The sequence below is a fragment of the Neoarius graeffei genome, chromosome 17, assembly GCF_027579695.1.
Source record: "Neoarius graeffei isolate fNeoGra1 chromosome 17, fNeoGra1.pri, whole genome shotgun sequence".
In the NCBI taxonomy this organism is placed as follows: Eukaryota; Metazoa; Chordata; class Actinopteri; order Siluriformes; family Ariidae; genus Neoarius; species Neoarius graeffei.
In genome coordinates this window covers 47,541,343-47,569,306 of record NC_083585.1, presented here as the reverse complement: position 1 = coordinate 47,569,306, position 27,964 = coordinate 47,541,343, and the positions used below count along the sequence as shown (strand labels likewise).

Genomic DNA, 27,964 nt, shown 5'->3' with positions numbered 1-27,964 from the left:
TTCATTACCCACTGACGTTACCCTGTCATACACAGATAACTTCGCTTCGTCAACCACATCATCCAAATCACATAGCTACAACACACTCAAAAAAAACACACAAACACACAGTGGTGCTTGAAAGTTTGCAAACCCTTTAGAATTTTCTGTATATTTCTGCATAAATATGTCCTAAAACATCATCAGGTTTTCACACAAGTCCTAAAAGTAGATAAAGAGAACCCAGTTAAACACATGAGACAAAAATATTATACTTGGTCATTTATTGAGGAAAATGATCCAACATTACATATCTGTGAGTGGCAAAAGTATGTGAACCTCTAGGTTTAGCCGTTAATTTGAAGGTGAAATTAGAGTCAGGTGTTTTCAATCAATGGGATGACAATCAGGTGTGAGTGGGCACCCTCATCTCATCTCATCATCTCATCATCTCTAGCCGCTTTATCCTTCTACAGGGTCGCAGGCAAGCTGGAGCCTATCCCAGCTGACTACGGGCGAAAGGCGGGGTACACCCTGGACAAGTCGCCAGGTCATCACAGGGCTGACACATAGACACAGACAACCATTCACACTCACATTCACACCTACGGTCAATTTAGAGTCACCAGTTAACCTAACCTGCATGTCTTTGGACTGTGGGGGAAACCAGAGCACCCGGAGGAAACCCACGCGGACACGGGGAGAACATGCAAACTCCGCACAGAAAGGCCCTCGCCGGCCCCGGGGCTCGAACCCAGGACCTTCTTGCTGTGAGGCGACAGCGCTAACCACTACACCACCGTGCCGTGAGTGGGCACCCTGTTTTATTTAAAGAACAGGGATCTATCAAAGTCTGATCTTCACAACACATGTTTGTGGAAGTGTATCATGGCACGAACAAAGGAGATTTCTGAGGAGCTCAGAAAAAGCGTTGTTGATGCTCATCAGGCTGGAAAAGGTTACAGAACCATCTCTAAAGAGTTTGGACTCCACCAATCCACAGTCAGACAGATTGTGTACAAATGGAGGAAATTTAAGACCATTGTTATCCTCCCCAGGAGTGGTCGACCAACAAAGATCACTCCAAGAGCAAGGCGTGTAATAGTCGGCGAGGTCACAAAGGACCCCAGGGTAACTTCTAAGCAACTGAAGGCCTCTCTCACATTGGCTAATGTTAATGTTCATGAGTCCACCATCAGGAGAACACTGAACAACAAATGGTGTGCATGGCAGGGTTGCAAGGAGAAAGCCACTGCTCTCCAAAAACAACATTGCTGCTCGTCTGCAGTTTGCTAAAGATCATGTGGACAAGCCAGAAGGCTATAGGAAAAATGTTTTTGGATGGATGAGAGCAAAATAGAACTTTTTGGTTTAAATGAGAAGCGTTATGTTTGGAGAAAGGAAAACACTGCATTCCAGCATAAGAACCTTATCCCATCTGTGAAACATGGTGGTGGTAGTATCATGGTTTGGGCCTGTTTTGCTGCATCTGGGCCAGGACGGCTTGCCATCATTGATGGAACAATGAATTCTGAATTATACCAGCGAATTCTAAAGGAAAATGTCAGGACATCTGTCCATGAACTGAATCTCAAGAGAAGGTGGGTCATGCAGCAAGACAACGACCCTAAGCACACAAGTCGTTCTACCAAAGAATGGTTAAAGAAGAATAAAGTTAATGTTTTGGAATGGCCAAGTCAAAGTCCTGACCTTAATCCAATCGAAATGTTGTGGAAGGACCTGAAGCGAGCAGTTCATGTGAGGAAACCCACCAACATCCCAGAGTTGAAGCTGTTCTGTACGGAGGAACGGGCTAAAATTCCTCCAAGCCGGTGTGCAGGACTGATCAACAGTTACCGGAAACGTTTAGTTGCAGTTACTGCTGCACAAGGGGGTCACACCAGATACTGAAAGCAAAGGTTCACATACTTTTGCCACTCACACATATGTAATATTGGATCATTTTCCTCAATAAATAAATGACCAAGTATAATATTTTTGTCTCATTTGTTTAACTGGGTTCTCTTTATCTACTTTTAGGCCTTGTGTGAAAATCTGATGATGTTTTAGGTCATATTTATGCAGAAATATAGAAAATTCTAAAGGGTTCGCAAACTTTCACTGTGTGTGTATATATATATATATATATATATATATATATATATATATATATATATATATATATATATATATATATATATATATATATATAAAGAGAGAGAGGTTTATCCTACAATAAACTGAGAAACATCTCAGAGCAGCTGTGTCTATGTCCATGACTGTTACTCCCGGATATCCGTGTGGTAGAATCTCCTGGGTGGCAGCGGTCTACGTTCTTCAATCATACTATCAGTTCAACCTCCTTCAGTACAGACAGAGCAAACCTTTCACCCAGTATGTTTAAAATGAAATGTAACTTTCACCGTCGGAACAAGCTGGAACATGGTTAAATGTTTAACTGTTCAACCTGTTTTACTGGGATCATAAAACCTGCATAAGACGCTTATGAGTGACACAAATCAGAGTGGAAGTTCTTGCATTCCAGGTTTCCTGAAAAGGGCACTGTTATGTACGTCACTGTCAACTGCAGTGTTGAGTCAAGAGGGAGTGTTGGGGGGGGGGGGGGGGGGGAGAAAGCAAGAAATGGGAGATTTTATTAAAAAACAATAGCAAAAAGCATGCATCATACTGGAGGTTACATCCTTCTGGAAGCATTTCAGAGTTTCAAGTCACCCACCACCTCAACCTCTACTTCTGTCTCTTTCACACACTCGCGCATACAGCAAACAGATAACTCTACAAAAAGGAAGCAAAAATACATCATTAATTTTGAAGAAGGCTAATACTGTACAAAGAATAATTGGTGGCGTCAAAAGCTGCATGCAGTTCAGCAGAATTTCCACCTTTTAATGTAAAGTGGGAAGATCCTAATCCTATGGGAAAGCTTTCTTTAAGGTTGACTGAAAATAAATTATATCAGCCTTTTAAGAGTGTTTTTTTTTTTGTTTTAAATAAACCATGTCTCGAGTATGAGCAATCTAAAAAATGAAGGTAAATACAGTCTGGAACCCTGAACATTGGGTCACTAATAATGCAATATTCAACAATGTTGCATCTCAGAGAGGGCCATGTCAGTCAAGCATGCTCATGAGAATATGCCACTGCTCCAATCAGACTGATTAGTGAGTTTTGATGGTGTTTGAGCTGTTATAAGATATTGTATATTATTCTATCCACATTCACTGGATATGAGCAATGGCGCGCTCTGATTGGCTCCTCTACAACTAAGCGATTAGCTCATACCATGAGTGGCGGTCCACATCAAGTCAGATAGATCACTGTTATCAAGTATTTAAAAGAAACAAACAGCTAAAAGAATATCGTCCTTCTCCTCAATATCTCCCGTTCCACACTCCAGCCCAGTCGGTGGCGGTAATGCATGTTTAAATTGCTTTGACAACTGCCAAAAAAAAAAAAACCCCGAAGAAGAAGAAAATAGCCGAGTGTTACTGAACCAACCGAGGACGAAATAAAAACTCTACTCGAAAACAAAACCCCTAAAAATACAAAACAGCAACAAAATATGGAATAAAAGTATTTGATGGTCAGAATGTATATCTTTTTTTTCCCCCAAGAATTATTATTATTATCTCATCTTCTCATTATCTCTAGCCAATTTATCCTGTTCTACAGGGTCGCAGGCAAGCTGGAGCCTATCCCAGCTGACTACGGGCGAAAGGCAGTGTACACCCTGGACAAGTCGCCAGGTCATCACAGGGCTGACACATAGACACAGACAACCATTCACACTCACATTCACACCTACACTCAATTTAGAGTCACCAGTTAACCTAACCTGCATGCCTTTGGACTGTGGGGGAAACCGGAGCACCCGGAGGAAACCCACGCGGACACGGGGAGAACATGCAAACTCCGCACAGAAAGGCCCTCGCCGGCCCCGGGGCTCGAACCCAGGACCTTCTTGCTGTGAGGCGACAGCGCTAACCACTACACCACCGTGCCGCATTTTATATATATATATATATATATATATATATATATATATATATATATTTAAAATTAATAATAATACAAAAATAAACTACATTAACAATTCTACATAGGATCAGATGAAATGATATCAAAGGTCAGGTTAGTGCAAATACTTAAGCCTCGGTCACAACCGGCCGTACGTGCTCCTACGGCCGGTCTACATGCAAAAAATGCAAGAAACGCACGGAGGGCGCGCGTGTGAAGTGCTGATTTTCGAGCCGTAGACCGGCCGCAGAGGTTCTTTGTCATGTCAAACAAACTCTACGGGTGCTTACGGTTTTTTCAGGTTGCAAGACAAACTTACGGCCAACGTGCGTTTTTCTCCACGAACAAAAAAAAAAAAAACCGCAGCGATTTGGGAAACGCCAAAAATCGCACAACCAAAAAAAAAAAAAAAAAAAAAATTGTACGTCCGGTTGTAACCTAGGCTTTAAATACACAGACTAATAATTAACTTTAGACCAATAATTATTAGTAAAAGCCCTCACAGAAAAAGATTTCTCGATACGATCATCTAGACTATTAAACAATTTGGCAGCAGCCAAGGACGAAGAACGAAGGCCAGACTTCGAAGAAACTTTTGACCTATGAATATTATTTCTAGATCTAGTGTTATAATTATGTACTTCTGAATTCAAGCAAAAAATATTAGACAAATATGATGGGTAAAAGCCATTTAAGCGTTTAAAACCAATCAAGCACTTATGAAAATTCCACCTGGCGGTTAACCCAACCCAACCATGACTTCTAAATAATATTTCTGTACGTTCATCTCTGACTTTCTTTCTTAAGATAATACGCACACCTCTTTTCTGTAGCTGATGCAGTCTTTCAAGACTAGTAGGATCTGCATTAGTCCACACTACATCACAATTCTCATATAGAGGCTGGACCAAGGATGTATACAGCTGTCGACAAGTGTCCTTGTTCAGATATTTTCTGATTCTACTCAGCAGGCTTAGCCGGCATGAAACCTTAGAAGCAACAGTGTCTATATGTGAATGCCAGTTCGTAACAGAGTCAAATGTCAAACCAAGGTATTTTATGGTGTCCGTGAAGTCCAGTATAGAAGCAGCAAACGATAGAACAGGTTGGGTACATCGAGCAAGCCTCTGTCTACTACCAAACAGCATTACTTTCGTCTTCTTGCAGTTAAATACAAGTTTGTTGTCACTGAACCATTCATTCAGACAATTTAAATCATGCCAGAGAGAAGACTGGATGGTACCAACCTCACTGCCAGCGAAGAATAGTTCTGTGTCGTTGGCATAAATTACAACTTTACTATGTTGGACAACACTCGGCAAGTCGTTTATACAGATAAGAAACAACAAAGGACCAAATACTGATCCTTGTGGAACTCCCAATGTAAGATCGAATTGATCAGACAAAGTTCATTCTGTGAGTCTCTGGCTCAGATAGTTGTCAAACTAAGCTAAAGCCACAGCACGTATACCAATATTCTCTCGTTTACATTTGAGAAGAGAATGACTTATCACATCGAACACTAAGGTCCAAGAAGACCGCACCAATGACTTTACCGTTGTCAATGTTCTTCAAAATATAATCGGAGACGTCCAAGAGGGCAGTACACGGTTAAAGGAACAGTCCACCGTACTTCCATAATGAAATATGCTCTTATCTGAATTGAGACGAGCTGCTCCGTACCTCTCCGAGCTTTGCGCGACCTCCCAGTCAGTCAGACGCAGTCAGACGCGCTGTCACTCCTGTTAGCAATGTAGCTAGGCTCAGTATGGCCAATGGTATTTTTTGGGGCTGTAGTTAGATGCGACCAAACTCTTCCGCGTTTTTCCTGTTTACATAGGTTTATATGACCAGTGATATGAAACAAGTTCAGTTACACAAATTGAAACGTGGCGATTTTCTATGCTATGGAAAGTCCGCACTATAATGACAGGCGTACTAACACCTTCTGCACGCTTCAGCAGCGTATTGATACGGAGCTCAGATATCAATGTGCTGCCGAAGCGCGCAGAAGGTGTTAGTACGCCTGTCATTATAGTGCGCACTTTCCATAGCATAGAAAATCGCCACATTTCAATTTGTGTAACTGAACTTGTTTCATATCACTGGTCATATAAACCTATGTAAACAGGAAAAACGCGGAAGAGTTTGGTCGCATCTAACTACAGCCCCAAAAAATACCATTGGCCATGCTGAGCCTAGCTACATTGCTAACAGGAGTGACAGCGCGTCTGACTGACTGGGAAGTCACGCAAAGCTCGGAGAGGTACGGAGCAGCTCGTCTCAATTCAGATAAGAGCATATTTCATTATGGAAGTACAGTGGACTGTTCCTTCAAGGTTAGGTTTAGAGGTCACATGGAGTTCATGTGTTTCTGGAGTTAAATAAATAAAGTCTGATCACAATAGCTAAATGCGATATGTAGCATGATGAAAATACGTTGTGGTGCTTGGCATGTCGATTGAAGTGGTACGCCTAAATTTTGTGCCGGCGCTCTGGGCTGCTTCATACATCAGGTCGTTGAAATCCTATCGAGCTGCACATCATATCATATCACCTCAGAAGGAAGGGAAAAAAAAAAAAACACCCCCATCAACAGACATTTACAAGATTTGGCAGAGGCCACTATTTGGTGATAGAGAAGTGCTTTCTAGCCTTTCTGCATGATGAGGCCTAATCTACAGTATCTTCATGTGAGAGAATGTTTAAGAGAACACCACTTGGCTGGAGAGAACACCCTGAAGGTCTAGCCTCCAGGAGGAGGGGGGGGACCCAACACAACACACAGCAATAACAGGTGAGTCACGACACTGAAACTGTTTAAAATCCGAACTGACAGTAAGTCAACACAGAGGGAGTGGCTGTTTGAAACGGAGCCTAGCGCTGGCAAAATTAAGCCAAGAGTGCACAATCCTGTTCAGCAGGCTTTAAGGGAAAGAAGGTGTTAGGATTTAAAGCCATGATACAAGTTAGTTTTACAGCTGCAGAACGTGATTTAGGATTGTTAGATTTAACCAGTCTCTTCAGTGTTGAATTTGAAATTGAAATGATTGAATGCTAGATTTAAAGCTGCATTAAGTGATTTGAGTTAGTTTTATAGTTTTAGAATGCAAAATGTAATTTAGGATTGTTAAGACTTTATGATTTTAATATTTTCGAGCTTTTTAAGATCCTTTATTATTTTAGACTATTACATGTACTATAACAGAGATTTTAAACTATTCCTGTGTAACCTGACCTTCGTCCAGTGGAGAAGACACTTCTTTGCTAGACTAAACATAGTCTTTGTTTAAAATTGTCGTAAAAACATCTCGTGCTTTGTCGTGCGTAAATGCTGAGTTGCCGAGTTGTTAAGAACATCTGTTGATCTCATCTCATCTCATCATCTCTAGCCGCTTTATCCTGTTCTACAGGGTCGCAGGCAAGCTGGAGCCTATCCCAGCTGACTACGGGAGAAAGGCGGGGTACACCCTGGACAAGTCGCCAGGTCATCACAGGGCTGACACATAGACACAGACAACCATTCACACTCACATTCACACCTACGCTCAATTTAGAGTCACCAGTTAACCTAACCTGCATGTCTTTGGACTGTGGGGGAAACCGGAGCACCCGGAGGAAACCCACGCGGACACGGGGAGAACATGCAAACTCCGCACAGAAAGAAAGGCCCTCGCCGGCCCCAGGGCTCGAACCCGGACCTTCTTGCTGTGAGGCGACAGCGCTAACCACTACACCACCGTGCCGCCCACATCTGTTGATATACAGGATATTTTGCTTATGATTGATCCAAGGTTCATATTGATGGGATTAAGATGTGATTTGCTGACTTGGCACAAGATATCAACACATTCACATACGCGCGCACAACACACACACACACACATATATTCGACAGACACAAGACACAACACAGCCTTTAGAAAGATAAACAGCTTTTTGGGATGTTATAAAAGGTTGTTTGGAATATTTCATCTTTGGTGAAAAAGCTGTGAATAAACGGCCAATCTCTGGTTTTCTGGTCTGTTTTTTTCGTGGTGTTTTTTCACCCCAGAATTCTGCAGGTGGCACGAGGGCATTGGTCTCGAGAAGCCGTTCCATCTGGGTGAACCTTTACAGAAGGGAAAAATAAAAATAAAAAAAGGCAGAGGAAAACTGACCATCTCATCTCATTATCTCTAGCCGCTTTATCCTGTTCTACAGGGTCGCAGGCAAGCTGGAGCCTATCCCAGCTGACTACGGGCGAAAGGCGGGGTACACCCTGGACAAGTCGCCAGGTCATCACAGGGCTGACACATAGACACAGACAACCATTCACACTCACATTCACACCTACGCTCAATTTAGAGTCACCAGTTAACCTAACCTGCATGTCTTTGGACTGTGGGGGAAACCGGAGCACCCGGAGGAAACCCACGCGGACACGGGGAGAACATGCAAACTCCGCACAGAAAGGCCCTCGCCGGCCACGGGGCTCGAACCTGGACCTTCTTGCTGTGAGGCGACAGCGCAAACCACTACACCACCGTGCCACCCGGAAAACTGACCAATAGCGAGTAATAGGAATGGCAAGCACTTGCTTAATGTTTTTCAGAAAATTATTTTTGAGTCACAGGATCAGACTGATCAATTTTTTTTAGCCACTGAAAGTGGCATTTCTTCAATGTCATTACGCTCGTCAATGATTTCTATTCCATTCCAATGACTGGAATTGCAGTTTGATTCACAGCCAACAGAGGGAGCTAAAAGTTTTATACCACCTTTCTTACATTAAATTTCAGCCCAATTGGCTTTAAAAAAAAATGAAATTGCAAGCATTTTATATTAAAATAAATACAGTTAAAATGTATCCTATAAAATATATTTCATGGAACAGTTTAAATTTGTGGATTAAATAATTACGTGTGTAATCAGGACTATTTTATGGTCACTTTATTGCTTTCCATTGATGACTGAGAGACGCTGCTTCATTGAGAGACCCTGATTCATTATTGCTTCCCGTTTTTCCTTGCTTTTTTGTTCCTTCCTTCTCAGTGATTTATTCCTTCCCTCCATTCATTCTTTCTTTCCTTCACTGATTCAATCCTTCCTCTCATCAGTGGTTCCTTCCTTCTTTCGCCGATTCCTTCCTCCCGCCCTCCCTTCATTGACTCGTTCTCTCCTGGCTCAACAATCTGCTCGTTCCTTCACTCAATTCATTCTCCCCCTTCATTGATTCAATCCTTCCTCTCAACATTGATTCCTTCCTTCCACTACATCTACCAATACAGAATAAAAGTTGTCTGAGGCAGTTGCTTTCTTAGTAAGAAATAAATAAATACATTTTTAGACACTTTAAATCATAAATGAGATAAGGCCTGTTTGTCAATCTTCCAAAGGCCCAAGAGAAAACGTGTGTAGTTAGTGATGGCAAAATGAGAATTCTACCAGTCATCAAGCCTCATCAGGAAGCAGCAGCAGAAAGCAAATCCACAACCTACAGCACAACTATCAATAGTTTACATCAAAACCACATCCTCTAATGTGCCTGTACCCAAGCTGCATAAAACACCATACAGGTCACACTGCAGATACATAATACGGCCAAGTGTTTGCTGACACCTGAGCAACTCAACTGTGTGTTCCTTCCCTAAACCGTTGCCATAAAGTTAAAAGGCACATGATTGGATAGGATGTCTCTGTAGGTTGTCGCCCATCAGTGGAACCAAGACGCCTGATCCAAACATGTTCCAGCATGACGATGCCTCTGTGCACAAAGCAAGGCCAAGGTTTGCCAAGAATGGGGTGGAAGAACTTGAGTGTTCTGCACAGAGCCCTGACCTCAACCCTACTGAACCCCTTTGGGATGAACTGGAACACCAGCTGAACCCCAGACTCCCTGACCCAACATCAGTGCAGACCGCACTAACGCTCTTGTAGCTGAATGAACACACATCCCCACACTGAAAAAAGTAACCTATAGAATTTACCCAATAAATCTAAGGTAACAATTTGCATTGACTTGTTTGGGGTAGATTTAATTCCATATATTGAGTATAAAATAACTGAAATAAAAAGCTATGAAATACTTACATAAATTGGGCAAAATTTACCTTACCTCACATTTATGTATCTATTCAACAGCTACTTCATCTCATCTCATTATCTCTAGCCGCTTTATCCTTCTACAGGGTCGCAGGCAAGCTGGAGCCTATCCCAGCTGACTACGGGTGAAAGGCGGGGTACACCCTGGACAAGTCGCCAGGTCATCACAGGGCTGACACATAGACACAGACAACCATTCACACTCACATTCACACCTACGCTCAATTTAGAGTCACCAGTTAACCTAACCTGCATGTCTTTGGACTGTGGGGGAAACCGGAGCACCCGGAGGAAACCCACGCGGACACGGGGAGAACATGCAAACTCCACACAGAAAGGCCCTCGCCGGCCCCGGGGCTCGAACCCGGACCTTCTTGCTGTGAGGCGACAGCGCTAACCACTACACCACCGTGCCGCCCCTCAACAGCTACTTTCTCACTGAAATTGGGTAAAATTATCTCTTGTTTGCTAGTAGGTAATACCTGATAATTACTAATCAAAGGTAATTAATATCACTTAGTAACCATTACTTATTCGGAGAAGGTAAGATGTACCCCCCAAAAAAGACTTTCAGATGGTTCATCATAATGTTTTTAATCCATAAAATCATAAAAAATAAAAAATAAAAAAACAGAATAAAGTGCAGTACAACAGCTTCACACAACATTTCAAGTAACTAACCTGTTTTATAACTCACTAACTAACAGCTTCAAATGTTGTTTCTGGACTGACCAAATCTGCAGTCCAGGTGCATTTATACAACAAATAACTGAACCGCCTTGTTTATATGCAGCAATGATGCACCAAATGATCAAAAAAAACACAAAATAAGGTGCAGTACAACAGCTTCACACAACATTTCAAGTAATGAACCTGTTTTATAACTCACTAAACTAACAGCCGGAGAGAGGAAGATGGCAGTCCGAGAGTTCCCTGTCCCGCTCACTCAAATGCGCGGTCTGACGCATGCGCCATTTGGAGCACAGGACTCACGGCTTTGGGGTAGATTTTACCGTATTTTTCCATGTAACGGTTGTTACTGTTAAGGAATAGGTAGCATATGTATAGTTTACCCATTACTTTATAATCCATAAAGTAACATCATCCGTCAGCACAGTCATCCTTGGCTGACTGCAATAATCGAGTAAATTTTATCTGGTTTGCATAGATTATATTTACCACTCTCCAAAATCACTTCTTACAGTGCACAGACACACTCCAAAATTCAGTGGAAAGCCTTCCCAGAAGGGGCGGCACGGTGGTGTAGTGGTTAGCACTGTCGCCTCACAGCAAGAAGGTCCGGGTTCGAGCCCCGTGGCCGGCGAGGGCCTTTCTGTGCGGAGTTTGCATGTTCTCCCCGTGTCCGCGTGGGTTTCCTCCGGGTGCTCCGGTTTCCCCCACAGTCCAAAGACATGCAGGTTAGGTTAACTGGTGACTCTAAAAAATTGAGCGTAGGTGTGAATGTGAATGGTTGTCTGTGTCTATGTGTCAGCCCTGTGATGACCTGGCGACTTGTCCAGAGTGTACCCCGCCTTTCGCCCGTAGTCAGCTGGGATAGGCTCCAGCTTGCCTGCGACCCTGTAGAACAGGATAAAGCGGCTACAGATAATGAGATGAGAGAGAGAGCCTTCCCAGAAGAGTGAAGGTATGAGAACAGCAAACTGGGGACAAAATCTGGTATGGGATGTTCAAAAAGCACATATGGGTGTGATCGTGAGGTGCCCACAAACTTTTGGCTGTATAGGGTAGATACTGACTGAAGCCCATCAGTTGCTCTGCATAATGTAAATCAGCCTCCATCAACGAAAAGCAACCACCAGTGAAGTACTGATCAGCAGATATGTGTTCTCAGCACAGCAGTGATGCATACATGGTGCATGTGTAGGGGAGAAAGAGAGAGAGAGAGAGAGATTGCATGACCAGGTCTGGACTGCTTTATTCCATAACTGCATCTACCATGATATGTGGGTCAGTCCATGAAATGATGTTACGTTTCATTGGTCCGGGTTTACATAATCATTTCATCTTTAATTTCCATGATTTAAAGAAATATTTAGCAGATTATCCATAAATATTGTTTGAAGAAATAAAATAAATTTTAAAAAATGAAGTTTTTGTCATTTTGAAATAAAGAAATGTGAAACATTTTCTTCCCCTGTGACTGGACACGGATGACACGTTTTTTGTGACATGGAATATTTGCTGACTTTGAGCTTAAATAAACCTTCATTACTTTGAGAATTTCAATAAAATTAGTTTCATGGTACTTGCAATTTAGTTTGACACTCATAATCAAGTTAAGAAGGTTCTATAAACTATTTAGCTTCGAATTCATCCACTAAAAATAGGTTGTGAATGTAACATTGTGATGTCCTACCGTGTTACGTTAGAAACCAGGCTTATAAAAAATGATAAAACGAGTTGAAATCATGATTGATGTTTTTAATATAAAGAAGAATATACTATAAAACGATGTAGGTAGAAAGAAATTTAAACAAACGGCAATAAAAGAAATTATCGATGTTTTTTCTCGCATCCTAACTTAGCGTCCACTCACTTCCTGGTTCGTTCACAACCTGCGAGACCGATTTACTCAATCTAGGTCAGCTGAACTGACGCGAGATAACGTCTCGCGGGATCTCACACACCACAACACGTGCTCGAGAGAAGTGCAGATATAAGTGTGACTAAGTAAAGTAATGAATTCAATAATCTCATTTACCCCGTATAGGATGAAACTGTTTCCTGTTAATGACTGTCGTTATTGTTCAAATCTTAAAGAGATTTTATGAAGTTTGTGAAATACTGGTATTTCATATTTTCAGTGTTTATGATGTTGAACTAATATTTCTAATGAATTCTTATTCAGTGTTCATGTTTAAAGTAAGCAAATAAAAGCAAAAAATTGATTTTATCAATATTTTTCCTTTATTTTTAAAAGCTTGTTCGTGTCCTTGTTACATTAGCAACCGGGTAAATATTTATGGATTTTATCATACATTGTAGAGCAGGAGTTCTCTTAACAACTATGTTATATTTTCTTATATGGTCAATGCTTCATGGAAATAAAAGTTGTTTTCAGTTGTAAATTGTTTTAAGTGACTTCCTCTATGTCACATTTTGGTAACCCCATTTCATGGACTGACCCATATGCAGATTAGAGCACAGAAAAGAGTTCTTTGTGGAAAAATGACTGACACAGAAGTGACAGATCAACTTTCACAAGACCTCACAAGCTCAGTGGCTCCAACCGCAAAGAGGAAGTTAAACAGGTTTTTGGTCTAATACAGTGCCTTGCAAAAGTATTCATACCCCTTGAACTTTTTCACAGTTTTCCACTTTACAACCACGGACTTAAAAGTTTTTTTTATTGAGATTTTATGTGATAGACCAACACAGAGTAGCACATAATTGTGAAGTGAAATGAAAATGATAAATGGTCTTCAAATTTTTAAACAAATAAAAATCTGAAAAATGTGGTGTGCATTAGTATTCAGCCCCCCTGCGTCAATACTTTGTAGAGCCACCTTTTGCTGCAATTACAGCTGCAAGTCTTTTGTGGTATGTCTCTACCAGCTTTGCACATCTAGACACTGAAATTTTTGCCCATTCTTCTTTGCAAAATAGCTCGAGCTCGGCCAGATTGGATGGAGAGACGTCTGTGAACAGCAATTTTCAAGTCTTGCCACAGACGCTCAATGGGATTTAGGTCTGGACTTTGACTGGGCCATTCTAACACATGAATATTCTTTGATCTAAACCATTCCATTGTAGCTCTGGCTGTATGTTTAGGGTCATTCAGTGCGTTTACATGCACATAGAGAGAATCGAATTTCTGCCGTTGCTCGACTGAAATTGAAGTTCAAAACGCCATGTATACACCTTAATTCGGCTGAAATTGAACCGAACTTGATTTCTCGGAATCGAGCTACACGACCTAGATTATGCGATTTCTGCCGAGCTACTTAGTGCATGTAAACCCTATTGAGCTACGTATTCGAGCTACTTACTTCAGCACTGCCCCTTCCGGAAGTGACGAGTGACGAGACCACAAGGGAAACACAACAGCCTCGGTAGGCATGACAACAAATCATGACAATGGCATGAATCTTTTCTTTTTTGTGGCATTGTTTGCACTGTTAAAATTTAGCTCACTTACTGTATCACCAAATACATCTGTACAGCTGTTGCATAGCTGTGAATTGTGTACATAAACAAGTCACTGTATTTGTGTGTGTGTGTGTATATATATATATATATATATATATATATATATATATATATATATATATATATATATAATGTGTGTCCAACATCTGAAGAATGTCAATAAAAGCAAAACAATTGAACTTTTTGTGTGTTAAGACACAAGTTAAATTGTAAGCAAAAAAAATTTTTTTTGTAAGCAAAAAATGGACTTTAGAAAAATATTATTGTGCAAAATAAGTTGTCTTACAAAACAGTGGTCTGCGCCGGACAGTTTGTAACCATACAGTCTGTTAGAGCAAGCCTAACAGCTTGAACACGGAACTGCTATTGTTGCCAGATTGGGGGTTTTAAGTGCATTTTAGCGGATTTGAACATGTTTTGGGCTGGAAAACGTCAGCAGTATCTGGCAACACTATAGCTCTTCTTCATGACAACAACCGGAAGTGTACCAACACGATGGGGCGTGTAGCGCCACGTGTGGCTCGGGTGCACAATGCACCTTGCACAATAGCCCGATTTCACTTGTGCATGTAGGATTGGATTTCTCTGGCACCCCTGCTGGGACCCTTTGCTCGATTACCGACAGCAGCTCGATTTGGACGTGCATGTAAACGTACTGACTGTCTTGCTGGAAGATGAATCTCCTTCCCAGTCTCAAGTCTTTTGCAGCCTCCAACAGGTTTTCTTCCAGGATTGCCCTGTATTTAGCTCCATCCATCTTCCCATCAACTCTGACCAGCTTCCCTGTCCCTGCTGAAGAAAAGCATCCCCATAGCATGATGCTGCCACCACCATGTTTCACAGTGGGGATGGTGTGTGCAGGGTGATGAGCAGTGTTAGTTTTCCGCCACACATAGCGCTTTGCATTTAGGCCAAAAAGTTCAACTTTGGTCTCATCTGACCAGAGCACCTTCTTCCACATGTTTGCTGTGTCCCCTACATGGCTTCTTATGCCTGTCTTTCAACAATGGCTTTCTTCTTGCCACTCTTCCAAAAAGGCCAGATTTGTGGAGTGTACGACTTATAGTTGTCCTGTGCACAGATTCTCCCACCTGAGCTGTGGATTTCTGCAGCTCCTCCAGAGTGATCATGGGCCTCTTGGCTGCTTCTCTGACCAGTGCTCTCCTTGCTCGCTCTGTAGGTTTAGGTGGACGGCCATGTCTTGGTAGGTTTGCAGTTGTGCTGTACTTTTTCCATTTTTGAATGATGGATTGAACAGTGCTTCATGAGATGTTCAGAGCTTGGGATATTTTTTTATAACCTAACCCTGCTTTAAACTTCTCCAGAACTTTATCCCTGACCTGTCTGGTGAGTTCTTTGGTCTTCATGATGCTGTTTGTTCTTCAGTGTTCTCTAACAAACCACTGAGGCCTTCACAGAGCAAGTGTATTAATGCTGAGAGTAAATTACACACAGTAGGACTCTATTAACTAATTAGATGACTTCTGAAGGCAACTGATTGCACTGTATTGTATTTAGAGGAATCAGAGTACAGGGGGCTGAATACTAATGCACACCACATTTTTCAGATTTTTATTTGTTTAAAATTTTGAAGACCATTTATCATTTTCCTTTCACTTCACAATTATGTGCTACTCTATGTTGGTCTATCACATAAAATCTCAATAAAAACTTAATTTGGCGGCACGGTGGTGTAGTGGTTAGCGCTGTCGCCTCACAGCAAGAAGGTCCGGGTTCGAGCCCCGTGGCCGGCGAGGGCCTTTCTGTGCGGAGTTTGCATGTTCTCCCCGTGTCCGCGTGGGTTTCCTCCGGGTGCTCCGGTTTCCCCCACAGTCCAAAGACATGCAGGTTAGGTTAACTGGTGACTCTAAATTGACCGTAGGTGTGAATGTGAATGGTTGTCTGTGTCTATGTGTCAGCCCTGTGATGACCTGGCGACTTGTCCAGGGTGTACCCCGCCTTTCGCCCGTAGTCAGCTGGGATAGGCTCCAGCTTGCCTGCGACCCTGTAGAAGGATGAAGCGGCTACAGATAATGAGATGAGAAAACTTAAGTTTGTGGTTGCAAGGTGGAAAAATGTGAACAAGTTCAAGGGGTATGAATACTTTTGCAAGGCACTGTGTATATATGTATGGAGGAATGGATGGATGGATGGATGGATGGATGGATGGAAGCAAGTTGGCATGGCATGGAAAATGCAAATAAAAAAAATGCAGTGATTTCTAAATTTACTTTGACTTGTATTTCATTGCAGACAGTAAGAACCCAAAATATTTCATGTTTCATCTGCTCAACTTCATTTCATTTCTGAATATACATCCATTCCTGCATTTTCGACCTGTGACACATTCCAAAAAAAAATTGGGATGGGTGCAATTCAGCGCTAGTAATGAGGTAAAACAATTAAATAAATGATGGGGTTTGACACAGGTGACTGTAATCATGACTTGGTATAAAATCAGTCTCCAGGAAAGGCCTACCCTGTGTCCGAAATCACTCACTATATAGTGGACTGTATAGCGAGTTTGCCATTTTGTAGTGCCGTCTGAATGTACAGTGGTGCTTGAAAGTTTGTGAACCCTTGAGAATTTTCTATATTTCTGCATAAATACGACCTAAAACTTCATCAGATTTTCACACAAGTCCTAAAAGTAGATAAAGAGAACCCAGTTAAACAAATGAGACAAAAATATTATACTTGGTCATTTATTTATTGAGGAAAATGATCCAATATTACATATCTGTGAGTGGCAAAAGTATGTGAACCTCTAGGATTAGCCGTTAATTTGAAGGTGAAATTAGAGTCAGGTGTTTTCAATCAATGGGATGACAATCAGGTGTGAGTGGGCACCCTGTTTTATTTAAAGAACAGGGATCTATCAAAGTCTGATCTTCACAACACATGTTTGTGGAAGTGGATCATGGCACGAACAAAGGAGATTTCTGAGGACCTCAGAAAAAAAGTGTTGTTGATGCTCATCAGGCTGGAAAAGGTTATAAAACCATCTCTAGAGAGTTTGGACTCCACCAATCCACAGTCAGATTGTGTACAAATGGAGGAAATTCAAGACCATTGTTACCCTCCCCAGGAGTGGTCGACCAACAAAGATCACTCCAAGAGCAAGGCGTGTAATAGTCGGCGAGGTCACAAAGGACCCCAGGGTAACTTCTAAGCAACTGAAGGCCTCTCTCACATTGGCTAATGTTAATGTTCATGAGTCCACCATCAAGAGAACACTGAACAACAATGGTGTGCATGGCAGGGTTGCAAGGAGAAAGCCACTGCTCTCCAAAAACAACATTGCTGCTCATCTGCAGTTTGCTAAAGATCACGTGGACAAGCCAGAAGGCTATTGGAAAAATGTTTTGTGGACGGATGAGAACAAAATAGAGCTTTTTGGTTTAAATGAGAAGCGTTATGTTTGGAGAAAGGAAAAGACTGCATTCCAGCATAATAACCTTATCCCACCTGTGAAACATGGTGGTGGTAGTATCATGGTTTGGGCCTGTTTTGCTGCATCTGGGCCAGGACGGCTTGTCATCATTGATGGAACAATGAATTCTGAATTATACCAGCGAATTCTAAAGGAAAATGTCAGGACATCTGTCCATGAACTGAATCTCAAGAGAAGGTTGGTCATGCAGCAAGACAACGACCCGAAGCACACAAGTCGTTCTACCAAAGAATGGTTAAAGAAGAATAAAGTTAATGTTTTGGAATGGCCAAGTCAAAGTCCTGACCTTAATCCAATCGAAATGTTGTGGAAGGACCTGAAGCGAGCAGGTCATGTGAGGAAACCCACCAACATCCCAGAGTTGAAGCTGTTCCGTACGGAGGAATGGGTTAAAATTCCTCCAAGCCGGTGTGCAGGACTGATCAACAGTTACCGGAAACGTGTAGTTGCAGTTATTGCTGCACAAGAGGATCACAGCAGATACCGAAAAGAAGGTTCACATACTTTTGCCACTCACAGATATGTAATATTGGATCATTTTCCTCAATAAATAAATGACCAAGTATAATATTTTTGTCTCATTTGTTTAACTGGGTTCTCTTTATCTACTTTTAGGAAATCTGATGATGTTTTAGGTCATATTTATGCAGAAATATGCAAAATTCTAAAAGGTTCACAAATTTTCAAGCACTACTGTAAAGTGAGAATTATTACACCATTACTATATAGTGCTCTCAAAGTATCCCACAATGCACCGAGAAAAATAGTGTACAACTGATGGTCACTGACCAAGCAAGATATACCATCACTCATTGCGATCACGCTGAAAGGAGAAAGAGGACCAAAAAAAAAAAAAAAAGGTGTGTTGGGGTGAACGGACACAGGAAGAACCACATTATAAACGAACATTCAAGTACAATTAAAAAATAGTAAGAGAACAGAAAATAAGCTAAGACATAAAATACAAGAATAAAAGAGGAATTGGTCAAAAGTCTCAAATTTGGTTTAATAAAAGGCAGCGGTGAAGAAGAAAGTATTCAGCCTTGAATTAAAAGAACTGAAAGATGCAACAGAGACAAGGTACTTTGTATTTATTAATGTGGGAAATACGCTCAGTATAATATGGATTTATCACAAAAATACATGCATGTATTTATTATTTTGAAAACCCACCAGCCAACTGATCTGGCACGTTTTAATTGTGTGACAGTAACGACGTAAATAATGTCGTGGCGGAGTAGTGTCCAAAAGTGTTCTTTCATTTTACCACTGAGCTCACTATATAGTCCTCTATATAGAATTCCCTAGATAGTGAGGCGTGAATGAACAAGTGAGTGATTTTGTACACGGCACTCGTCTTTGAGGAACAAAGACGGGACGAGAATCTTCAGTTTGTCAACAAATGGGTGATAATTAATTATTGAAATGTTTCAAAACAAGTGTGTTGCGCCACGGGATTTTTGCACCAGATGCTCTGTTTATAGAACGTGTAGAAACGTGCAGTTGCATGTTCAGAGGTTAGAAAGGATAAAAACACATTTTATAACTGACCATCTTGGATCAGCAACAGCTCTCGCTTTGCTGGGAACGTTTAGTACAGGTTAAAGTTGGTCCCGCGTGAGAACCAGAGTATCGGTGACTAACATTCTGACATAATTGGCACAGTGCCAAAGATGAATTCGGCATGGTGCCAACCAATCAACGAGGCATCAGATTAAATTATCTATCGCTGTTTTGCAAATCCATTGTCAAAGTAGTGTCATTCTGGTCCAAAAATACACTTTATACTGAGCTGAAACATCATGAAGGCTTTCTGCCTGGAAAAATAGACCGTTTTGGGCTGCATGCACATGACGTCATGTCAGATTTACACTAACTTCCCTTGGTCCAGTTTCACTTTGGTTTGTATTGAGGTATTTCACCCACGTGACCAAGTCATGTGAGGCTGCCATTTTGGACGTCACGGCTCGAATCAGTTTGAATGTGAGGAAGGCGACAAACGAAAAACATAAAAGAAAAAGGAGCGAGATGCAGAAAACACCTTCACTATCCAGCGACGTAGGGCATTTACAGGGCGAGCAGAGGGAGAGGTATTTGCAAAAATTGAGGTTAGCAGGCTTAGAGAACGACGTTTACCTGCTTCCACCAGGATTGTTCACTGACGTACGGAAGTACACGAAGCCCTCGTCTTTACCTGACTTCGGCCCACATGATCTGTATACCTATGTCGTTAAAAACCCATCGCCATACACAGGTATTGATCTGAAAGCGTATAAGAGTTTGGATGCCTACAAATATTTTATGTCAGGCTGGTTAACATGCCTACATCAGCGGGTCGTCCCTGGAGCCGGTGATCGCCATCTTATTACAGCTAAGGTTTGTTCACATTTTCATTTACTTTCAGTCCTCAGGATAAACAAAATGTTATTAAATGTCATTGAAATAACTTCTTAGTCTGTTGAGACATGGCCCGTTATAAATTTGCTGTTACCAGGCAATGACCAAGAACTGTATTATTAGGGTCGGTGTCTGTGTTGTAGCAGTGTACTAGCAGCTAGCTGTTAGCACTAGCTAATGTCAACAACATAGTAGCTAGTATGTTACTGTAGCAATGTTTACGTTCAGTCATTTGGATGACTGTTAAAACCTTTCAGTCTCAAGTTTTTCCTTTACTGTATTTACTAGTTTACTGTAATTATGACCTGGCAGCTATTTACACCGGATCCAGTGTAAATAGCTGCCGGAGCGCGCTCCGGCTTGCTCCCCCTCAAATTAAGCAGCGCACTCCGGGAGCAAGCTGGAGCGCGCTGCTTAATTTGAGGGGGAGCAAGCCGGAGCGCGCTCCGGAACCTCGGCCGGAGCACTCCGGGAGCAAGCCGGAGCGCGCTGCTTAATTTGAGGGGGAGCAAGCCGGAGCGCGCTCCGGAACCTCGGCCGGAGCACTCCGGGAGCAAGCCGGAGCGCACTGCTTAATTTGAGGGGGAGCAAGCCGGAGCGCGCTCCGGAACCTCGGCCAGAGCACTCCGGGAGCAAGCCGGAGTGCACTGCTTAATTTGAGGGGGAGCAAGCCGGAGCGCGCTCCGGAACCTCGGCCAGAGCACTCCGGGAGCAAGCCGGAGCGCACTGCTTAATTTGAGGGGGAGCAAGCCGGAGCGCGCTCCGGCAGCTATTTACACTGGATCCGGTGTAAATAGCTGCCGGATCATAATTACAGTAAACTAGTAAATACAGTAAAGGAAAAACTTGAGACTGAAAGGTTTTAACAGTCATCCAAATGACTGAACGTAAACATTGCTACAGTAACATACTAGCTAGTATGTTGTTGACATTAGCTAGCTTGACCTTCAAAATGGTGGACACCGGGGCGTCATGTGACCCTGTGACGTCAGGTGAAAAACCTCAATTTCCTGCATAGGGAGGCTTGGTAATGTAACGCAGCAGGTATAACTCAAAATCCATACTCTGAGCATCTGGTATGAAAATCTGGTGGACTGACACAAATGTTTCGCAAAGAAAGGTAGGAAGGGATGCTGGACATTTCACCCTCTACAGTGCAGGTCATCGTGAAACGATTCAAGGAATCTGGAGGAATTTCAGCCAAGATCAGGAATCTGGACAGCAGTGGAACCTGATAAGGTCTTCTGTTGTTGAAAGTTGAAGGTTTTCTGAGATGCTTTTCTGCTCTCCACAATTGTAAAGCGTGCTTGTTGTATTATGATAAACTTCCTTTCAGCTCAGACCGGTCTGGTCATTTGTATTCTCGACTGGAAGGGCTCTGAATTGCCAAACGCAAATTAAGGGCCTCAGAGAGAAGTGCTGGGTCTCTGGACAAAATCACATGCAAAATTGGCTAACTTCAGGATCAAATATCTCCGATGGAATCACACAGAGATTAATTTGCACATGCACAAGTCTAATCGGACTTATGTGACGAAAAAACTACCATCAAATCATGGTTGGATCTAAACTGCGTTCCCACACGGGCGCAAATGTTCCACGGTCACCGGGCTCGTGCCTCGAAAATACACCGTTGAAATGGGTCTGTACGTTGAATCAGTGGCGTCTCTCACCATTTTCGTGCAGACGCTCAGGTTTGTACCAAACAAAATATGTTTTTTCTCTGGAATTAATCATGACATTAACAGACCCAGGACTGATCTAAAAAGAATCTACTTGCATTTTATCATGGTAATAACCTACTTCCAGGATCATGTTATATTCTGAGAGAACTGAATTGAACATGTCGATGCTCTCGACTTTTGACAGTCAGGTCACTTCCATTAGTCGATGGTATAAGCCTTGCAGAGAGCGAGGCTTATCCCCGTAGCCGATGCTGCTCAGAAGCTGAATTTTCAAAAAAGCTGGAGCTATGGGGAAAAAAAAAAAAAAAAACACAATCACCAACAAAGAAACCTACTGGAGCCATTATTCCCATAAATCTGACTTGGTGCAACTTGCCTTGAAGGCAGAAATGATTATATTATATATAATTTTTTTTTCTGCAGTCTGGAGAATGATGAAAGTCGAGGCAGTCTTACCTACAAAGGGTGAAATACGGCTTCTCAGTGGTTTGAATCTGTTTCAACAGTCTATTTTTGAGGCGCGAGCCTCAAAAACCGTTCCACGGTCATGAGCCACATTTGCGCCTGTGTGGGAACGCACAGTTTAGATCCAACCATGATTCGAAGGTAGTTATTTTTAGTGACATACAACCCCGATTACAAAAAAAGTTGGGACAAAGTACAAATTGCAAATAAAACCGGAATGCAATAATTTACAAATCTCAAAAACTGATATTGTATTCACAATAGAACAGACAACATATCAAATGTCGAAAGTGAGACATTTTGAAATTTCATGCCAAATATTGGCTCATTTGAAATTTCATGACAGCAACACATTTCAAAAAAGTTGGGACAGGGGCAATAAGAGGCTGGAAAAGTTAAAGGTACAAAAAAGGAACAGCTGGAGGACCAAATTGCAACTCATTAGGTCAATTGGCAATAGGTCATTAACATGACTGGGTATAAAAAGAGCATCTTGGAGTGGCAGCGGCTCTCAGAAGTAAAGATGGGAAGAGGATCACCAATCCCCCTAATTCTGCGCCGACAAATAGTGGAGCAATATCAGAAAGGAGTTCGACAGTGTAAAATTGCAAAGAGTTTGAACATATCATCATCTACAGTGCACAATATCATCAAAAGATTCAGAGAATCTGGAAGAATCTCTGTGCGTAAGGGTCAAGGCCGGAAAACCATACTGGGTGCCCGTGATCTTCGGGCCCTTAGACGGCACTGCATCACATACAGGCATGCTTCTGTATTGGAAATCACAAAATGGGCTCAGGAATATTTCCAGAGAACATTATCTGTGAACACAATTCACCGTGCCATCCGCCGTTGCCAGCTAAAACTCTATAGTTCAAAGAAGAAGCCGTATCTAAACATGATCCAGAAGCGCAGACGTCTTCTCTGGGCCAAGGCTCATTTAAAATGGACTGTGGCAAAGTGGAAAACTGTTCTGTGGTCAGACGAATCAAAATTTGGAGTTCTTTATGGAAATCAGGGACGCCGTGTCATTCGGACTAAAGAGGAGAAGGACGACCCAAGTTGTTATCAGCGCTCAGTTCAGAAGCCTGCATCTCTGATGGTATGGGGTCGCATTAGTGCGTGTGGCATGGGCAGCTTACACATCTGGAAAGACACCATCAATGCTGAAAGGTATATCCAGGTTCTAGAGCAACATATGCTCCCATCCAGACGACGTCTCTTTCAGGGAAGACCTTGCGTTTTCCAACATGACAATGCCAAACCACATACTGCATCAATTACAGCATCATGGCTGCGTAGAAGAAGGGTCCGGGTACTGAACTGGCCAGCCTGCAGTCCAGATCTTTCACCCATAGAAAACATTTGGCGCATCATAAAACGGAAGATACGACAAAAAAGACCTAAGACAGTTGAGCAACTAGAATCCTACATTAGACAAGAATGGGTTAACATTCCTATCCCTAAACTTGAGCAACTTGTCTCCTCAGTCCCCAGACGTTTACAGACTGTTGTAAAGAGAAAAGGGGATGTCTCACAGTGGTAAACATGGCCTTGTCCCAACTTTTTGAGATGTGCTGTTGTCACGAAATTTAAAATCACCTAATTTTTCTCTTTAAATGATACATTTTCTCAGTTTAAACATTTGATGTGTCATCTATGTTCTATTCTGAATAAAATATGGAATTTTGAAACTTCCACATCATTGCATTCCGTTTTTATTTACAATTTGTACTTTGTCCCAACTTTTTTGGAATCGGGGTTGTACAGTGGTACTTGAAAGTTTGTGAACCCTTTAGAAATTTCTATATTTCTGCATAAATATGACCTAAAACTTAATCAGATTTTCACACAAGTCCTAAAAGTAGATAAAGAGAACCCAGTTAAACAAATGAGACAAATATATTATACTTGGTCATTTATTTATTGAGGAAATGATCCAATATTACATATCTGTGAGTGGCAAAAGTATGTGAACCTCTAGGATTAGCAGTTAATTTGAAGGTGAAATTAGAGTCGGGTGTTTTCAATCAATGGGATGACAATCAGGTGTGAGTGGGCACCCTGTTTTATTTAAAGAACAGGGATCTATCAAAGTCTGATCTTCACAACATGTTTGTGGAAGTGTATCATGGCACGAACAAAAAGAGATTTCTGAGGAGCTCAGAAAAAAAGCATTGTTGATGCTCATCAGGCTGGAAAAGGTTACAAAGCCATCTCTAAAGAGTTTGGACTCCACCAATCCACAGTCAGACAGATTGTGTACAAATGGAGGAAATTCAAGACCATTGTTACCCTCCCCAGGAGTGGTCGACCAACAAAGATCACTCCAAGAGCAAGGCGTGTAATAGTCCGCGAGGTAACAAAGCACCCCAGGGTAACTTCTAAACAACTGAAGGCCTCTCTCACATTGGCTAATGTTAATGTTCATGAGTCATCCAATAGTCCAGAAGGCTATTGGAAAAAAAATGTTTTTTGGATGGATGAGACCAAAATAGAGCTTTTTGGTTTAAATGAGAAGCGTTATGTTTGGAGAAAGGAAAAGACTGCATTCCAGCATAAGAACCTTATCCCATCTGTGAAACATGTTGGTAGTAGTATCATGGTTTTGGCCTGTTTTGCTGCATCTGGGCCAGGACAGCTTGCCATCATTGATGGAACGATGAATTCTGAATTATACCAGTGAATTCTAAAGGAAAATGTCAGGACATCTGTCCATGAACTGAATCTCAAGAGAAGGTGGATCATGCAGCAAGACAACGACCCGAAGCACACAAGTCGTTCTACCAAAGAATGGTTAAAGAAGAATAAAGTTAATGTTTTGGAATGGCCAAGTCAAAATCCTGACCTTAATCCAATCGAAATGTTGTGGAAAGACCTGAAGCGAGCAGTTCATGTGAGGAAACCCACCAACATCCCAGAGTTGAAGCTGTTCTGTATGGAGGAATGGGCTAAAATTCCTCCAAGCCGGTGTGCAGGACTGATCAACAGTTACCGGAAATGTTTAGTTGCAGTTATTGCTGCGCAAGGGGGTCACACCAGATACTGAAAGCAAAGGTTCACATACTTTTGCCACTCACAGATATGGAATATTGGATCATTTTCCTCAATAAATAAATGACCAAGTATAATATTTTTGTCTCATTTGTTTAACTGGGTTCTCTTTATCTACTTTTAGGACTTGTGTGAAAACCTGATGATGTTTTAGGTCATATTTATGCAGAAATATAGAAAATTCTAAAGGGTTCACAAACTTTCAAGCACCACTGTAAGTGTGATTAGACCTGTGCAGGTGCAAATTAATCTCAGTATGATTCCATCGGAGATATTTGAGCCTTAAGTTTGCCAATTTTGCGTATGGTGCCAATGTCTGTAAAGGTCATCACTTCATGGTCACGTTAAAACACCTCGGCCATAGAGGAGGCAAGAAATCGCCCTCTTACTTGCAAAAGGAAGGGTTGTTGGTATTACCAGTAAACCAATATATGTTATTTTCAACAAAGGCCATCTGCAGGTAGAAACCGTGTAAACATGTTCGACTAAATGAGTTATGGCCCAGAAACCCAAATATTTCAATCATAGTTACCATGGCAACCGCTGGACCCCTATGGTCTGCTATTGTGCCATGCATAACCGGTGCCTAGGTACTGTCTTTGTACAAAATATGATGAAAAACTGTGCGATACCATTTTCCATCCAAGTGCTGGTTTTCTCCAACAATGCATCTAAAGCTTTGAATTGTTGACTTTGACTTAATGGCCTGCAAATCCAGCAAACACTGGCGTGAAGGCACTCATGACCATCATCATAAATCAGTATGTGATTCATTTTGCATGTTCACAGGGCTATAATTTGGTGATCAAGAAGCTGAAACGGCCAAAGAAAGAGCTTAGAATGGTAACAATACAAACACCAGCCGTTAAAGCTTATGAGAGCTCATTACAAAAAAAAAAAAAATTTTAAAATAAAGGACGGGCACAGCGACGGCGCACTTGACCATTCTCATAAACCAGTATGAGCTCGACTTTGTGCGTTCATAAAGTTATAACTTGGATTTCAAGCAGATGAATCATGTCGCTTACAAAGCTAACAATACTAATACCAAACCAAACTTATGAACGCTAAGCATGCTAACTCTTATTGAGCTACTGGAGTCGTGTGTCTATCGACAGAAATGGGGTTGGGCTCAAGGCCCCCCCAAGATAAATATATAAAGAAAGAAATAAAATAATTAATTCAAATTTCATTCACTTCTACCGACACAACTGAGAGACCAAATATTGACAAATCTTACCTAATGCACCTTTAATGTGATAATACGGTGGCACGGTGGTGTAGTGGTTAGCACTGTCACCTCACAGCAAGAAGGTTCTGGGTTCGAGCCCAGTGACTGATGGGGGCCTTTCTGTGTAGAGTTTGCATGTTCTCCCCATGTCAGCGTGGGTTTCCCCCAAAGACATGCAGTTTGGTTAACATGGGGCGGCCTTGGGCTGAAGTGCCCTTGAGCAAGGGACCTAACCCCTGACTGCTCCCCGGGCGCTGTAGTATGGGTGTGTGTGTTCACTGCTTCAGATGGGTTAAATGCAAAGGATGAATCTCACTGTGCTTGAAGTGTGCATGTGACAAATAAAGGCTTCTTCTTCTTCGTGAGTATGTATACCTTAGTAGTAATTTATTGTATAAAGCTAGCCAACAAAGCTGGCATCTAAGGCAACAGGAGCATCCCTCTCTCTCAGTGTTGGGAGTAATGCGTTAGAAAAGTAACGAATTACTGTAATGCTTTGCTTTTTGCAGTAATGTGGTAATGTAAGACTCTCATCTCATCTCATTATCTCTAGCCGCTTTATCCTTCTACAGGGTCGCAGGCAAGCTGGAGCCTATCCCAGCTGACTACGGGCGAGAGGCGGGGTACACCCTGGACAAGTCGCCAGGTCATCACAGGGCTGACACATAGACACAGACAACCATTCACACTCACATTCACACCTACGGTCAATTTAGAGTCACCAGTTAACCTAACCTGCATGTCTTTGGACTGTGGGGGAAACCGGAGCACCCGGAGGAAACCCACGCGGACACGGGGAGAACATGCAAACTCCGCACAGAAAGGCCCTCGCCGGCCACGGGGCTCGAACCCAGGACCTTCTTGCTGTGAGGCGACAGCGCTAACCACTACACCACCGTGCCGCCCGTAATGTAAGGCATTACAGAAAAAAAAATTGGTAATATTTTACTCGGTACAAATGTCAGTAACGCGCGTTACAATGCATTTTTAACCTGGAATGAAGTGGTGGGCTTTTTTTTCCTTCATACAAATTCGCCAAAATCACGCGAGATCAGCAGAGGTGAAACGTCTGTGCAAAATGTTTCACTTCCTTTTCCTTTAGGCTAGTCAGACAGAAGAGAGAGATGAGTGAACCTGCAGCTGATCTAACGTCAGATAGCACATTCTCCAGATGGGTATACGCCCATTTCTTTAAGTTTGTGAAAAATAAGGATGTGAAGAACATCGTAGTCAAATGCACTTTGTGTGCTAAACCTGAAGAACGTCCACTTCCCGAAATAGCACCAGTAATTTAACTAAACATTTACAGAGGTCCCATAGTAACATGAAGTTAGCAAGGAAGCAAGCAGAGGATGAGATGAGAGTGGCGATAAAATCACAAAGCAGCCAAAATTAACGTTCTGCTGC

At 42.1% G+C, this 27,964-nt stretch overlaps 1 protein-coding gene across 2 annotated transcripts in view; it reads right to left on the bottom strand.

Annotated features, from left to right (window-relative positions):
- The window catches only part of st14 (ST14 transmembrane serine protease matriptase), a 176,147-nt gene that overhangs the window by 100,507 nt on the left and 47,676 nt on the right, over positions 1-27,964 (bottom strand). The window lies entirely within an intron of this gene.